This window comes from Lissotriton helveticus, chromosome 12 (assembly GCF_964261635.1).
Source record: "Lissotriton helveticus chromosome 12, aLisHel1.1, whole genome shotgun sequence".
Taxonomy (NCBI): domain Eukaryota; kingdom Metazoa; phylum Chordata; class Amphibia; order Caudata; family Salamandridae; genus Lissotriton; species Lissotriton helveticus.
This window is the reverse complement of record NC_136073.1, coordinates 92,221,716-92,238,391: the sequence shown is the minus strand read 5'-3', so window position 1 is coordinate 92,238,391 and position 16,676 is coordinate 92,221,716. Positions and strand designations below refer to the sequence as shown.

At 43.3% G+C, this 16,676-nt stretch overlaps 1 protein-coding gene across 1 annotated transcript in view; it reads left to right on the top strand.

Moving 5' to 3' along the window:
• Window positions 1–16,676, top strand: part of LOC144797914 (extracellular calcium-sensing receptor-like) — a 187,946-nt gene that overhangs the window by 147,988 nt on the left and 23,282 nt on the right. The gene's annotated exons all lie outside the window — the stretch shown is intronic.

Genomic DNA, 16,676 nt, shown 5'->3' with positions numbered 1-16,676 from the left:
AGTAGAGTACATGAAGGGGATTCAATATGGTGAAATTCAAATACATGTTGAGGGGACACAGACAATGGAGTCCGATTTTGAAAATAAAGACAATGATATCATAGAACAATTAAATATAGATAGATGACAAATAATTTGCAGAAAAAAAGTCTGAGTTTGAGTTTCAAGCCTCCCAATTCTGGAAATAACGACAACTTTTGTACTGCCCTAAAAAGTATAAACACATTCCATTGATTTACCTGAATACAACATTCTAAAATACATTGGGAACATACAAGATAGTCGTCAGGATTATACAGGGTTATTGCGAACCAGTCCTTGTCTATTCCAGTACTTCAAGAAGTAAAAGACTAGTGGTCACATAGGTTACTAACAGATTATTCCAAAGAGGAGTGAAGTAAATCTTTGCAAACACATGATAAGTATTTGTAAGAAGCTTTGTTATGTAGTGAAGTTCCTATACTCCCAATAGGCTCAGCATTGGAATAACATATCCTATAGATTTGACGTAGGAGTTATGTCTACTAGGTCTCTATCGAATATATTAGACTTAATTGTGAGGGACAGCTAGCTCAGAGGTCACTAGAAACTTTCTCGAATAAACAAAAAGGGATTCGTTTCTGACAACCACAAAAACATGACAACTTTGTTTCCCCAAGAATAAAACTGATCTTCAAAGTCCTGGAAACAATAGATAGATATTTTACTCAGTCAATAGTGCTTGCTTCGTTTTATCAGAGGTGCAGATAAATAGAGAGACGGGCATTTTCAATAAAAGGGTTTATTGAACAGTCTTCTTTCTCAGACAGGTAAAATGAACTGCTACAATCGTAATACTGATTGCAAAGTACAATGCGTACAGTAAGAAGAGTATTATAAAATGATACTGTAAAAGCATTGTATGGTTCCTAGACCATTGATAAATACATACATAAATAACAAAGCTAAAAAGTACTTAACTGGTGCTTTTAAAATACGCCTACGTTGATGTACCTAACCTGAGTCTAGTAAGAGAGAAGAAGTAAGTGAGGTACAGCATAGGTTTAGTTTTTCTTTGCCAAGAATCTAACCAAGATTTCTCTTAGGGTCTAATCAGCTCCGTACCTTGGTTTTAGAATGAAGGAGGTCTGCTATATTTGTATCGGGACTCGATTTCCCAACACCCCGCAAGGGGAGCTTGGAAACACTGGAGCTGGATTCTCAGCAAGAGAAAGGACAGCCTCTCTGTCAATACCTCAGCTGGCGGGTCAGCTTCCTTCGGCACTTGCTTTAGTGAGCTGCGTCGGGCAATTAGATAGTCGAGCTGCTCCAAACCACCGTGTGTTTGCTAGGGCAAGTGTAGGCATATTTATACCTTGAAGTTGCCTAGTTTGACGTAAAGTCGGACATAATAACGTCATCAAAGAACCCCAAGGGAATGGTAGTTCTTTGAAAACTCCATGATTTCTAGAACAAATCAATATTCAAGCAAGGGGATGTGCCTGACTGCTGAACCTGAGTTTTCCAAGAAATTGTTGTGGCTTTTTGGAACAAGTGGAAGTAGCCATGTCTGTATTTGGACTGGTTTGGTTATGTCCAAATATGGGCATGATTTCTATGTCTATATAAGGGTAATGTGAATCATACCTATATAAGGGCATGCATCGGTAAATTACGCTTGGATCCTAAGAAGCCATACAACACCCACTCAACTTTATTATGTTTGATATTACTAAATTCTAAGCATTTTTTAAACATATCTAAAGCATGATGTGTAAAAAATCCCTCCCAAAATACATTAATTGCATGCAAAATGGTTGTACACGAAAAGATGAGCATTTGTGTTGTATGCAATATTTTCAATCAAAGCATGTAGTGTTACAATGGAATGTGCTTATCAGAATGATTCATGAAATAACATTTATGAAATGGCTCTTAAATACAGAAGAAAAAGTCAAGACCATTCTATGACAGAATATATACTGTTTAGGTTGTGGACAAGGTCAAATATTGTCTCTTGGAAGTGTTTCACAGAATTCTTGTTCTCTAAGAATAGTTCTACTTTAAGCAGATTGCTTTGTGCCAAAATAAAAAAAAATTTTTGGGGAAAAGTCAAATCTTAGAAAAAAAAGATTTCTAAAGTTGGAAGTTTTTGTTTTTAACCACATGAGCGCTAGCGAAATTCCGCTCCTGTGCTCATGTTTTAAAAAACGCACTTTACATGACGAGCTGGGCTCGTCATGAGCGTGCGAGGAGGCTACCTCATGACGAGCCCAGCTCGTCATGAGCGTCGAAGGGGTTAAAAGTGAACGTCGAATACAGAGTCCCATAGAACGCTGTGTGCTAACTTCAAAAGTCATTCTCATTGCTAGGAAAAAACATTAAATCTTCTAAGCTGGCAAAGAAATCATCTACCACAGTAGGTGAAAGGTGGACCACTTCATTAAGTAAACCGATAGCACAAAAATGTGAAGCATCGTCATCAGCGTTAGCCGCAGTACCAATATACGCAGGAGATGGAGATGGTACCTGTGTGCCTGTCGATCCTCGTATCTCACCATCAGCAGATTGCGTCTGTGACATCTCAATGAATGCCATCATCAGGATTGGTAACCACCGGGGACAACACGATGCATGGGCGGTTATTGAACCAAGCAAGGTATCAACATCCATTGGCAGTGCTGATGGAAGTGTTAGACTGACATCCAACACACATTCTTCTCCACATAGCAGGCATCATAGAACGGGTAAGATGCAATCTTGCCAGATTGGTCGAAAGGATAGGAACCACGTAGTATTCAGGTCTCTTAAGTGAGCCACGCCCAGGATTTGTATCATGCGCTCATGACACTTCATTGCCAGGAGAGTGTTCTCGATGGTAATCTGGGTGTTGCTGCTGACCGGACTTGCCATATCGCAGCAGAAGGAACAAGAATAGTATTCCTGCTATGAGTACCAAAATGAGAGGCAGGCCGCCGAACACAGAGTGCACGAAGTTTGGAAAAATGCCAAGGATTGCTTCAAAGGGTGCTAACAGTCCCGAAAAAACTGTCTTAACCCCTCTCATGCTCATGACGAGCTGAGCTGGCCATGAGCCACGGCGCTCCAGTGCTCATGACGAGCTCAGCTCGTCATGGCCCGTGGAACGCTCAGGTGCGGGGAGAATTCTCCTGCTGTGCTGAGCGTTCCACGGGAGCCGGTGCACCTGTGACGAGCTCAGCTCTTCATGAGCACAGGAGCTGTGCATGCCCCCTCCCCCCAGCACAGTGGGGGAATTACCCCCGCAGCGAAGGGGTTAAATATATGTACAATACCACTGGTATCAGACATGTTTATGATACGACCTAACATTTCTACAAAATGTATTGGGCAGTTTGCGGATAAAAGGGCATGTATCTCTGCAGAGGACCTTGCAACGTGTAGTTTATACATCTCTTTAGGTCAGTGGCACCGTTTTTTGTAAAAGAGTGGCTTTCATTCTGCTTAAAGTATCAATTCAAATAGAAGAGATGTTCACTGAAGGCCATAACGGCGACTCCCCTTCTGTCTTAGCTTTAGGAAACAATACTTGCATACAACAAGTGACCCTGGCTGACACTGTTACGAGATAGGCTATTCCTGGCATCATTCCACAACAGCTGTGATCATTCAACATTATATAGCTCCCGTTAGAAAGCTGCCTAAAAAATTTGATCTGTCACTGCTGCTGAAGAACCTTGCAGGTGGCAGGATAAGTTGTTCAAAGAACCTTCACAGCTCCATGTAAATTAATACCCTGGCATAAAATTGTACCGCTTAGTGTGCTTTTACATTGTGTACCACTAAGAAATACTTATTTTCCCCCACTCCAAAATTTGTGTGTGTATGGTAATTCCCAGGTTGACTTTATGTATTCCTTACCCAACCTTTCATACACGGCCACTGGTATATGTTTTAAACAGTATTGAAAGTTGAAAATTGTGACAGGCAGAGTGATTATCCCGTGTATTATCCATTTTGTTGCAGGCTTTTCTGAAACAGTTAATGGAAATCTTTCCAGTTTTTCAATGCTCAGCACCGTATAGTCTGCTCCTTTTTGTGCCAGAGTGGCATATATACCTGCGTACATGAACCGTTTATGACGTCGTTTTGCCGGACCTGATAAGAAGTCTCTTAAATCAACGCCATCTTTAAGTAAAGATAAGTGTTGTTTAACCTCTGTAAGTGTAGATTTTTGAAACCACTCAAGGCACAGTTTTCCTACACTGTATGTTGTTACTATCCCTGGATGTTGTCTCTGGACATATCTTGGATCTGGCCTAGTTACTGTAAACCCTTGTGTCTTGTTCAGGAATATATCTTGACATTTATTCGTGTCTGTGGGCCAGATTAACCATTTTTTCCATTCAGGATCAGTTCTGTTTTTAAGCAAAATACATTTTTATTCGACACCTCCCTCTGAAGTGTTTTTGCTATCAGATGTAGGTGTAGGTATGGGCAGTTTGTTCAAATCTTTTATCTTGGCCAGATCAAGGCAGGATGTCTGTTGCACAGTGTCGTTCAAAAACATTATTTGTTCAGGGATAATACAGGCTCGAAATAAAGCTTCTATTCCCTGTACTTGCCAGTCTTCTGAACCCCAGTCAATTTTTGTTTCTATGTTGTCACTCCAAAAGTCGAAACCTAGGGGCATATTATCAACAACTAGCAAAATGTATTGCTAAATAAGCTTGCCGACATTTTTTCTATCGCCGTGCATCGCCGGATTTTATCGCAGAGATAATGTAAATGTAAATGTACATGTATTTATATAGCGCAAATCACCGACACGGTATCTAAGCGCTTGCTTAGGGAACCCGTCCTGGTATTCCCCTGTGAGATACAGGGTATCCACAAGGTGAAAGCCAGGCATCCCGCCGCGAGGGGCCGTAGTGGAGATTAAGCAAGCTATTGCCCAGAGTCGCAGAGTGTGACCCCGTGAGTCGAGTAGGCACCGGAGCGAGAATTGTCAAGTCCGTGGAATTTTTTTGAGCCCGAGACCCGCCGAGGCGGGGAATCGAACCCTGGTCCACGGCCGATCTCAGCTTCCGGGTCTGCCGCCTCTAACCACTGAGCCACACTTCTCCACCTATTAGCTATTAGCAACGTTTATCTCAAATGCGATAACATTTCCGGCGATAGCGGCGAAATGCTTGAATATCGCTGGAAATCCAGCGATATTCAGGAATTATCGCCAATGGGGACTTAGCCAGAATATCCACCTCCCATTGGATATAATGGCTAAGAACAGGTCTGAGCAGGCGTTCGTTTTCAGCGATATTCACGCTTAGCGTGAATTTTTTAATCGCTATGCCTGCGTTCATAATAGGCGATAGCGATGTTAGCGACTCGCTATCGCCTACAAACTGTCGCTAACTGCTGTTAGCGACAGCTTGATAATAGGGCGATGAAATTATCGCCGCTTTGCGGCCGAAAACCGCCTTGATAATATGCCCCCTAGTGAGGACAGCTGGGTATAAAAGGCTGCTTCCTATTTGTTAACATACTTTTCAGTCCTGTCTTATTAACATTTTTAAAGTAAAACGTTTCTGGATTTGAGACCTTGAAACCTGGGAAGTATGGACATTTTTCCTAGAAACTTTTTGAGCTACCGTTTGGTGGCATTGGACAATGTTCCCATTGATTAAAAGTATACAGATTTGTGCAAATAATGATGACCATAATGATTATAACAATACATTTGTGCATAATCTGATGAACCTTCTGAGTATTCATGTTTTGTAAATTTTGCAGACATCTCTAAATCCGACATCATATTATTAACAGTCTCAAAGTCCCAATCATCAGAAAATGTGCTGGGCAAAACAAAATCCCTCAATGAAATCTTAAATTGATGTGGATCTTCACCAGCTCTGCCAGACCATCGATGTCATAATCCGTTCTGTCCGATGCTATACCACCAGGTATAGGGATGGCTGTGATGTTCACTGATGTCTAGTCTCTTTGTTCACAATGAGATGATTTGTGTGGCTTCAGGAGCAAGTCGATGTTACTTACTTGCTGTGTCCATTTTACTATATCTTCCATTTATCAGCATCCCCAAAGTTAATACCATGATTAGCCAAAGTAGGAGGAAAAGTACGCCAAGCACAATCCAAAGTTCAACCCATGGTGAAACCAGATAAGTTTCCTCAAGTTGTCGAAAAAGTTCTGTTACTTGATCTTTAATTGTTTCAGTTGCTGGTGTTGTTTCAGGCTCACTGGGATCATCAGAAAACGTATCAAAGTTGATGAAATAGTCAGATGCAGTTCTGTCAATTGTTGGAATTGCTTCGGGATTTTTTGAAATCACTGGGGCGACCTGATCCTTTGTCATATTAGTATAGTCGGATGATACATCATTGTAGACAGGAGTGTCTTGACGAACTGTGATTTGGGTTTCAAGAGGTGCAAGTTCCATAGCTGTATTGCTTAGTCCTTCTTTTCTCACTGCAGTTTCTTCAAAGGTGATGAGTCTCTCAGTTTGAACCTCTTGGATAGTACTACTTTTGGTCTTCTGTTACATCTTTGTAGTCCACTGGGCCTACTACTTATTATCGGCCACATGATGTGATTTGACCAGGACGATGGATACAAACCTGCTCTCTTTTCTTCCAGCAAGGGGCGGCAGTAACACTGTTCTTGATCCGTGGATTGCTATCACAGGTACTGGTTTTCTGTAAGAAGGCCCAAATTCCTTTTTATCCGCGATCTTTTCTCTGACTAGATCCCCAATCTTTGGAATCCAGACAGGCCTTGCTGGGACGGGTGGTTCTCTTTCAGTGGTTGTTGGCTTCTGTATTGTGTTGCTTTGGCTTCTTCTTGTTTCATTTAAGTCCATCAAAACAGCCAAACAGTCTTTGATATCAAAGGGTTTTTGTTCCACCACTGAAGTGTGACAATCAAGGTCATGGACAAGCATTCTAGTACCAAAAAGGAATTCGAATGTAGTGATTCCACCCAGAGAATTTCTTGGCAGATTCTTTGAACTACGTTGGACACTTATTAGATGTTTTACCCACCCGTCACCCGAGCCTAATACCCTAGCTGTTATAGATTGCTTTATGTCCCGGTTTTTTCTTTCCACTTCAGAATTTCCATCAGAATGGAATGGACTCGAATACCGCAATGCAACGCCCAGATTGGCCATGGCTTCCTTGTAAGCTTTGGAGCTTAACGCAGGACCCTGGTCAGAATGTAGCGTGCCGATTGTGTATGTGCTGATAAAGACTCGCAAATCTTTTATAACAGTTTGGGCGTCCACTGAGCACTGAGGCAACATCCAAATGAATCTTGAGCATGCGACCATGATATATTTATAGTTACCATCCCATTGTAAGGGACCACAGTGGTCCAGGTAAACACATGCTAATGGTTTATCTGAAATTAAAAGGGGTGTCTGCGCCGGGCGTCTCACTGTTGAAACCTTTATTTTCTGGCAGATTTCACATTCCAAAGCATAGTTTCTTGTCTGTTTCCTCATCCGTGGCCACCAGTATCTTTGTTTTAATAATGACACTGTGGCAGAAACACCTGCGTGTGCAGAGGCAAGCCCTTCATGTGCTGCTAAAATTAGTCTTAATCTATGGTCCTTGTTTGGAATTAGGTATCCCCCACTCCAGGGATTTGAGCAAAAGGAACATTATTTACATCAGGTATATATGAGTACTTGAGTGGAAAGCCTTTTGGTAACATTTTACCGCTGTCTTCATTGGAAGCGGCCACAGCCTACATGATTTCGCTGTCTATTTTTGTTTTCGAACGAGTGATTGCAGCTACGGAAGCCATTTGCACAGCTGCCTTTGCGGCTACATCAGACAATGAATTTGCTTCAAAGTGAAAACCATCACGCAGATGGCTCAGTGTATGGATCAAATGAGTCTTTCGTAGTTCTTTCTGTAATTGAACTACTTGTTCCCAAAGCAACTTATGCTTAATTGTACCACATAATGCATCTTTGAGAGCGTTTTGAACCCAGTTTTGCAAGTATTCATTGTAAGATTGAACACAGTAATACAAATCGCACACTATGAGTGTGGGGAATTTGCAATCGGTATTTTCAAGCGCCATCTTGAAAGCCTGTAGTTCAGCTCGCTGAGCTGTACAGTCTCCGAGAGATTGTTTTTTTTGTGACCATAGGTCGGAATTTACCATTGCGCCAGCGACCTTTAACAATCGCGCACACATCACTATAATCTTGTTTACCCCCAATTGCAGGTTGTACTGCTCCGTCTGTACAAATTATGAATTCGTACTGTTCCAGAGGCAGAATCTCAGTGGGCAGAGGACATTCTTGTTCGTATTGTAGAAATTCTTAAGTTTTTAAGTAGGGGTCAAAAACGTATTCAACGTCTGTTGCAGCAAGAGAATTAACCCATTGTATCCATCTTGGATGTAAAGCCTTAGCATTCGGAATGCTTGCTTTTTTCACTGCCTCTAAGGCAGGTACAGGAGTAACGACCCTTATACGTTTACCCTGTGCGAGAGCTTCTCTTTTGCTACTGCAGTTTGAACCGCTGTCAGATTTTTTTCTGTTGAAGTGAATTTCATTTCAGCTTGTGTGTACACGTGTGATTTGTAAGCAATTGGTTCTTTTTACCTTCATTAAAGGTTAAGTACGAGAATCCGCATCTTCCTGGGACTTTTCTGATTACATGGTTGCATATGTTTATGCGTGTCTATATAATGGTATTCACTCTGTTCAAGTGCCTGTCAAAATCACCGTCTGAGATAATGCCTCATCATCATACAATTGTAGTCACTCTGTTACCCTGGTTGAAAATAACCCCAGACTATTCTTGAATCCCTGGGGGAGACGACAAAAGTGACCCAGTGTCCCCATAATTGAGAAAGCGGTCAAGTTCCTGCTTTCAAGTGCAATGTTTTGACTGAAGAAACCGTTAGAAATATCTAATGTGGTTTTATAATTTTTGCACACAATGTTATTCATCAGTGCTGCACTGTGTGCATTTTGTACTGCAAAGGTTTTGCAACAAGAGTTTAAATGTCTGTAGTCAAAAACTAGACGATATGTATTGTCTGGTTGGGAGTCAGGAAACAAAGGATTGTACATGGACGAGGTGCATGCTTCAATCACCCCTTGGTATTTAAGTTGATCTAATATCTCCTTGACCTGTTTTTTAGCTTCTTGCTTAACTGGATACTGCCTTTGTGCAGTTGGTGGTGATTTTAACTGGATTTTATGGTGAGGAGAATCCTCATCCCATCCTACATGATTTTTATATTTATTTATTAATTTAGATTTGTAAAGCGCCTTATCACCCAGGGGTCTCTAAGCGCTTGTCAGAGGGCTCACACTGGTTCGTGGAGGATCAGGGAGCTGCTAGGACGTACCCCAAGGCTCCAGGAAGAGCACAGTTTTAAGCTTCTTCCTGAAGGGTAGGAGGTTCGGTTCCTTGAGCAAGTTCACTGGCAAGTTGTTCCAGGCCACTAGAATTGCATTGGAGATATAATTCTGGAGCATGGGCTACTGCCCATTTTCTGGCATAGGTGGATTTTAAAAGGAATTGGAATATGATTCAAGAAGGGTGGCATAATGATGTCTTCGCCATAGGACAAATTCGCCACTCCCTGACATATTTGCGTGGACAGTCTTTTTCAGCTAGAAGAATGTCATAACCCTTAGAGAGCTTCTTCCAAAAGAGTGCTCTTATTTTCCTAGTTATGTCCCCCTCCATCCGAAGCGTTACTTCATTTAACTTATGGGGTACCCTAACCCTGGTATCAGCTTCAAGATCTTGCGAGCTATGGTGACTTCTGCTGCGCTGTCCAGCATTGTCTGGGCCCCCTCCCCATTCTTGAGTTGTGTCCTCAAGATCCTCGGCATGTCTGATTTTTAGACCTGTACCTTCTTTTTGTTGAATTCGGTTTTCTTATTTTTTGGAACGTGTTGATCATTTTTGGACTTCACGCGTTCTTCCTTGTGTTCTGACCGTGCCCTACTTTCCAATTTTTGTGAGGAAGCCTAAAAGGTACAAGAGGAACGTGTATCATTATCTTGATATCTATCAGGTTTTCTCAAATTATCCCTGTTCCTGAGGTTATACCTCTTTTCAGAGGGCTCCTTTTGAGGAGACCTTCCTCGGGACTGAGAACGTTTCTCATTAGAAGTTTGTTTAGTATTTTCCCACTTCTTTTTAGGAGTAGTGAGAGTGTTTCAATACTTTCTGTTAGTTGGAGCTTGACTGGTTTCCCACCCAAACTATCTCTACCTGGTTCTTCATAGGATTTTTTAATTATTCTGGCCAGTTCATAGGGTTGCTCAGTTATGTCAATTTCCCTTATTTGTTGGTGGATCGCCACAGATGCTGCTTCACCTTTAAACCAGAGCAGATGCTCTTGGTAAGTTAGTGGAATTTCAATGTCCTCAAAAGGAACGTATTCCGTTGGATTATCCTCTACTTTGTAGAAGTGAAACACATGTGATACTGCATTTGCTTCAGAGAAAACAATCCATGAATAGAATACCTCTGTCTTCCGATATTCATGGGCCTCTATGACAAAAATTACTCTACCACCTTTTGATGATAGGCCATTTGTTATAAGCTTTATAGTGATGGTTTTCCTCAGGTTTTCCGGGAGGATTATCGCATCTGGGTCGTTTTGTTGGTAACCTGTAACGTCTAAACCCAGTCGGGCTGTAGACGCTGCAGCTCCACCAGTCTCGTTTTCAGTCATTTTGTTGACTGAAAGTTTGCAGAGCAAGTTTCAAGGAAACTAAGATAAGGTGCACAATATTTTGGAACACTGTATCCTTCAACGTTGAACAAACCAAAAACTAATACATAGGATTTTCGTCCTACTCAGTAATGGTGGATATTTTATCCTTTTACCCACTCAAGACATCTATTGCAGTATTTTACAGGAAAAAGGGGTCTCTGTGAAAAGCACGACTGAGTTACTCTAGTATCTAGATTTAAATTAGTGCCTTACCAAACTTTGGGCGCCATGTAGTGTAGTTCCTATATTCCCAATAGGCTCTGCACATTGGAATAACATATCCTATATATTTGACGTAGGACTTATGTCTACTAGGTCTCTATCGAATATATTAGACTTAATTGTGAGTGTCAGCTAGCTGAGAGGTCACTAGAAACTTTCTTGAATAAACAAGAAGGGATTAGTTTCTGACAACCGCATAAACATGACAACTTTTTTTCCCCAAGAATAAAACTGATCTTCAGACTCGTGAAAACAATAGATAGATATTTTACTCAGTCAATCGTGCATGCTTCGTTTCATCAGAGGTGCAGAGAAATAGAGAGACGGGCATTTTCAATAAAAGGGTTTATTGAGCAGTCTTCTTTCTCAAACAGGTAAAATGAACTGCTGCAATCGTAATACTGGTTGCAAAGTATAATGCGTACAGTAAGAAGAGTATTATAAAATAATACTGTAAAAGCATTGTATGGTTCTTAGACCATAGATAAATACATACATAAATAACAAAGCTAAAAAGTACTCAACTGGTGCTGCTAAAATACGCCTACCCCGATGTACCCTAACCTGAGTCTAGTACGAGGGAAGAAGTAAGTGAGGTGTAGCATAGGTTTAGTTTTTCTTTGCCAAGAATCTAACCAAGATTTCTCTTAGGGTCTAATCAGCTGCGTACCTTGGTTTTAGAATGAAGGAGGTCTGGTATCTCTGTCTCGGAACTCGATTTACCAACACCCCGCGAGGGGAGCTTGGAAACACTGGAGCTGGATTCTCAGTGCGAGAAAGGACAGCCTCTCTGTCAGTGCGTCAGCTGGAGGGTCGGCTTCCTTCGGCACTTGCTGTAGCGAACTGTGTCGGGCAAGTAGAAAGTCGAGCTGCTCCGAACCACCGTGTGTTTGCTAGGGCAAGTGTAGGCATGTTTATACCTTGAAGGTGCTAGTTTGACGTAAAGTAGGACATAATTACATCATCAAAGAAAATGGTAGTTCTTTGAAAACTCCATGATTTCTAGGACAAATCAATATTCAAGCAAGGGGATGTCCCTGACTGCTGAAGCCGAGTTTTCTAAGAAATCGTTGTGGCGTTTTGGAACAAGTGGAAGTAGCCATGCCTGTAATTGGACTGGTTTGGTTATGTCCTAAAATGGGCATGATTTTTATGTCTATATAAGGGTAATGTGAATTATACCTATATAAGGGCATGAATCGGTAAATTATACTTGGATCCTAAAAAGCAATACAACAGTTAGCGATCAATGCCAGGAACCCTGGATCTCCACCCACCCACCGCTATGATGCAGCCACACTCCTTGCCCTCAACCCTGGAAGAAAAAATAACTGCCAAGAGTCCACGCCAATTACCACTCACAGAAAGTTCTCCTGCCGCCACTGCAGCAGAACCTTCAACACCATCATCACCCCTGCACCGAACAACAACACCCCTGAAACCCTTAGGTGCCTTCTCAATGTGCCCTCCCTGCACAGACATGCCATTGAAATCTAGGACCTCAACACCCTCTCACCGGACGTTGCTTTCTTCACTGAGACCTGGACCTACGCCACCTCCGTACCTGACATTGCCATCGCCATCCCTGACGGATACAAGATCCAGAGGAAAGACTGCACCGACTGCCCAGGAGGAGGACTCTCCATCGCACACAAGAGCTCCCTCTGACTCTCCACCTCTATCACCAATTACCCCCTCTTCACCACCGATCACCTTCACTTCCAGATAAAGAATTGCCCATGAATCACTCTCCGGGGCATCCTCGCCTACCAACCCCCCCGGACCACGTGCCTCGTTCACCACAACCATCGCTGACCCCATGGTACCCCATGTCATCACCTCTATGGACTACAGACTCATCGGAGACCTGAATTTCCACCTCGATAACCCCACCGACCCAAACTCCACCACCCTCTTGGACAACCTCTTCAACAATGGCCTGAAACAGCTTGTCACCATGCTCACTCGCAAAGTAGGACACAACCTCGACCCCATCTTCGCAGGAGGCAACAACATTCACTTCAGCCACAACACACAACACCTCTGGACAGACCACCACAGCATACACTTCAGCGTCAACAAACCCATGGCCCCTAAACCTGCAACATGCCCTCCACAAAGAAATTGGAGCAAAATCACAGAAGAACAGCTCAACCACACCCTTAACCGCGATGCCCCCACCTCCTCGACCAATGCCAACCTCACAGCCAAAGCACTCCACACATGGATCTCCAACTGTGCAGATGAACTCGCACCCCTACGCAACACCAACAGACAGTGCCCCAGAAAAGCCACCTGGTTCACCACTGACCTCCAAGAATCCAGACACACCTGCAGATGTCTCAAAAAAAAATAGAGAAACAGCAAAACTCCAGAAGACCACACTACCTACAAGGCAGCCATGACAGAATACCACCAATTAATCAGATCCACCAAAAGAACCTTCATCTGAAACAAGATCATCACCAACTCCAGTTACTCAAAAGAATTCTTCTAGTCACCAAGCCCCCCAGTGAAACCACGGATATCACCCCCTCCCAGGACCTCTGCGACAAGCTCAGATCCTACTTCCATCAGAAAATCAAGGGCCTCTATGACCACTTCAATGACCAAACAATGCACACCAAGGCCACCGCCCTCTCTAGCAACACCAACAGGCCTACCATCTACTCCTGGACACCGGCCACCACAGAGGACATCGTCACAACCATGAAAGGCATCTACTCTCGAGCCCCCATGGACCTCTGCCCAACACACATCTAGCACAGAGCCACCACCGCCATCGCTCCAAAACTACGACGCACCATCAACACCACCTTCAAGACAGGCACCTTCCCCGGCGACTGGAAGCGTGCAGAAGTCCAAACCCTCAAGCAAACATCAACAGATCCCACTGAACTTAAGAACTACCGACCCATCTCCCTCCTCTCTTTTGAGGCCAAAGTCACAGAGAGGATTGTCAATGCCCAGCTAACGACATTCATCAAAGAAAACTCCATCGTCGACCCCTCCCAGTCTGGATTCCGCATCAACCACAGCACTAAGACCACCCTACTCACCGCTACTGATGACACCCGCAACCTCCTCGACCAACGACACACCACTTCCCTGATCCTACTCGACCTCTCGGCAGCATTTAACACTGTCTCCCACCTCACACTCACCACCAGACCAGTTCTTTCTCAGCGGCAGAACCCAAAGAATCAGACTGTCACCCTTCCTCTCTGAACCCAAGGATATCAACTGCGGAGTAGCCCAAGGATCATCGCTGGGCCCGCACTATTCAACATCTACTTGGCCCCCATCGTCAGACACCATGGACTCAGCATAGTATCCTACGCTGACAACACCAAACTTATCCTCTCTCTCACCAAGGACCCTGTCACCAACAGGCTCAACTTCCAGGAAGCAATGAAGGATGTTGCATCATGGTTTAGCAACAGCTGCCTGAAGCTCAACTCAGAGAGGACAGAAGTCCTCATCCTCGGACCCTCCCCCATGGCATGGGACAACACCTTGTGGCCCACCGCCCTCAGCAGCCCTCCCACACCCACGAGTCAGACTCAAAATCTCGACATCATCCTCGACTTCTCCTTTTACGTGGCCCGACAGGTCAACGCTGTCCCGCCGGCTGCTTCAACACTCCCCCCATCCTCTGAAAGACCTTCAAATGGATCCCCCCTGAGTCAAGGAAGACGGTCACCCACGTACTGAGAACCAGCAGACTGTACTACAGAAACTCTCTCTATACTAGGATCAACAAAATCGAGCATCCACAAACTACAGAACATACAGAACACCATAGCAAGACTCCTCCTTGGCTACCCTCGACAGGAACATATCACCCGGCACCTACGCTACCTCCACTGGCTCCCCCTAGAGAAGAGACTCACCATCAAGGTACTTACACATGCCTACAAATGCCTCCACAACACCAGGCCACAATACCCAACGAGAAAATCTCCTTCCACATACCCAAGAGAAACCTCCACTCTTCCGACCTCACCCTCGCCAATACCCTGCGCACCCGCAAAGCCAGGACAGGCAGAAGAACTTTCGCCCACATAGCAGCCAAGATCTAGAATCAGCTCCAGGTCGACATCAGATGCACCCCCTCCCTGAACAGCTTCAGGAAGGCACTCAAGACCTGGCTATTCAACTGATCGGAGATGCTAAAAACTCCCCCCAGCGCCTTGAGACCCTCACAGGTGAGTAGCACACTTCACAATTCCCTTATTGATTGGTTGAATTTGGTTTACATGATATACTACAGAAATTGTATCTCAGAAGGAAACAGCATGTAACCAAGCCAACACTAATATAGAACATGGTGTGTGTAAATTCTAAAAGCTACAACACTTCACATTAAACATATGGAATGCTTTGAATTAATTAGATTCTGGGGACAGAGGGCCCTCAGTTAGAATATGTAGTATTATTACATGCTACATGTATGTTTCCCGAGATCTCTCATCAATATGGGCGATGGTTCTCGACTGCATTGACAATAGCAAAACTTGTCATGCGGTGGCTATGGAGGTCAAACACGATCCAATGAGAGAGATTTGGGACCAGATTTAGAGAATAGGTGATGCTTATGTGTACCCTGCCTGCCAAACTGTCAGTCCACACGCCTAATTTAGAGATTGACGGACCTTAAATATTCCAGCAACAAAATGCTTCCTCTGACAGCCTGACAAAGTAGGAAGGCCATTACACCATACGCTCTTCGGACGTGTGCATCTGGAGGCTGGCCAGCTGCGGCAGGTGACAAAAATCTTATTGCTTTTGGGATTTTTTTTAACTGTAGCTACCACTGTACTCCTGTGAGTCCTGCCACTCAAGCTTCATATCCATAGTAACACAATACTTTGTAAGCTTCTCTGAAGAAGCTGTTAATATCGCAAAATTGGGATGAATCTTGAGCACAGACACTCATCAAATTACAGCAGAACCTCAATGGAGGGCCATGCTGGGTGGCGCAGGAGTACTGCGGTACCCACAGAACCCATTTCTTTTCCATTTTGGATGGTGGATGGTGGGGTACCTCTTGGTCTTCCCCTTAGGTGTCTGGGGGTCAGAGTATGCCTATCCTGTTTCCTTATATCTTTTTTTCAAGACATTTGCAGGACACAGGGATCAACTGCCTCAGTCCTGCAATGGGCAGCCACAACATTTTCTTCTAAGTTGTAGTCAGCCAATCAGATCACTCAGCACCACTGTACTAGTACCAGACCTGTGGTACTGAAATGGCCGAAAGGAGAAAAAGCTTCCTCAGCTAATTAGAAAGCCCTATGTTTTTTTTAAATGTTGGTACTTTTTACACTCTTCTACCCAACCTAAACACCTATTTAAATGCTCATTTTTTGAAAATAGTTGAAAAGATTTACATAAAATCCAAAAAGCAAGCTTTCTTAGTAAAGTTCTAATTTTTTGTCCTATTTTCTATATTGAATATCAAAGTTTACTCTGTAAATTTACAAGGGAAATCGCCATTTTGTATTCCCCCTTTTTGTTGCCCCCTTCTTGACCGTTGAGAGTCAAGCACCAGCAGTGCAGATATTGGCCTTAGATGGCTGGAGTCTGAATACGACTGAATATGACAAAAAAAACTGAAATTTACTATATGGTAGTAAGATTTTACTGTACGTCAAAAACTAAGAAAGAAAAAACAGACATTCTTTAGAAAAACCTAAAATTAAAGTAAAGTTATAGTT